At 29.7% G+C, this 905-nt stretch overlaps 1 non-coding gene across 1 annotated transcript; it reads right to left on the bottom strand.

Annotated features, from left to right (window-relative positions):
* Positions 1-404: 404 nt before the first annotated feature.
* Positions 405-476, bottom strand: TRNAW-CCA. The gene has a single exon. It is a non-coding gene; the product is annotated as a tRNA-Trp (tRNA).
* Between the last annotated feature and the right edge of the window lie 429 nt (positions 477-905).

Genomic DNA, 905 nt, shown 5'->3' with positions numbered 1-905 from the left:
TATTTAAACATAAGTTTTTAGAATAACGAGACTTTATTAAGTAATATTACTTAACTTTAACCAACAGAATCAAATCGGTTAAATAGTAATTTAACTAATCAAAAACATAGTAAATGTCGTTTTCTTCGTGCTAAATACTCACACATTAGTTCCACCAAATTTCTTAAAAACATTTCTACCATTTATAACCTTTTTCATTTAGAAAATAGTTTTTGGGTAAATTATATACTTTGACTGTGACAAGCAGCATTATCTCGTTTTAACTTTTTAAATGAAAAGGAGCAAGTACAACTCTGACTCAAATTATAAATAATTTAACAATTTTTTTTTTAAAATAGTTTTCTTGCTTTCGAATTTATTCAATTGAATAAAAATGTAACGGTGGTAGCAAACGGATCGGGGTTTGAACCCGACGTGAATCGAACACGCAACCTTCTGATCTGGAGTCAGACGCGCTACCATTGCGCCACGGATCCGTTGTTGGTTGTTCTGTGCATACAATATTAATATTTATACATTTACTTTATTTTTGAATTGGGCCATTATACTTAATTTTTGGGCCGCTTTGTGGATTGGTTCATCCATGGCTCTAGTTTCATTTATGCATTAAACTGAAGTAGATTATTGCTCTGTATTTTGCTCTAACAAAAGGAAAAACTGTGTATCATAACTTTTATATAATTTCTAGTGTATCACTTTTTTTTATTAATGTCGCGATGCAATAATTTAACAATTTTAGAATGGACCAATATTCTCTATTATGCCTAAATTCTTTCAGAAACGGATGATAGTGAAAAATAATATGCCATCCTTCTTGCCAAAAGCCATATCCAACAATCCATATTTTAAAGTTACTTGTATTTATTAAATTCCTGAACATAAGGTATATCTATGTTTACTCATTC

This window comes from Vigna unguiculata, chromosome 9 (genome assembly GCF_004118075.2).
Source record: "Vigna unguiculata cultivar IT97K-499-35 chromosome 9, ASM411807v1, whole genome shotgun sequence".
NCBI lineage: Eukaryota > Viridiplantae > Streptophyta > Magnoliopsida > Fabales > Fabaceae > Vigna > Vigna unguiculata.
This window is presented reverse-complemented; position numbering and strand designations above follow the sequence as displayed.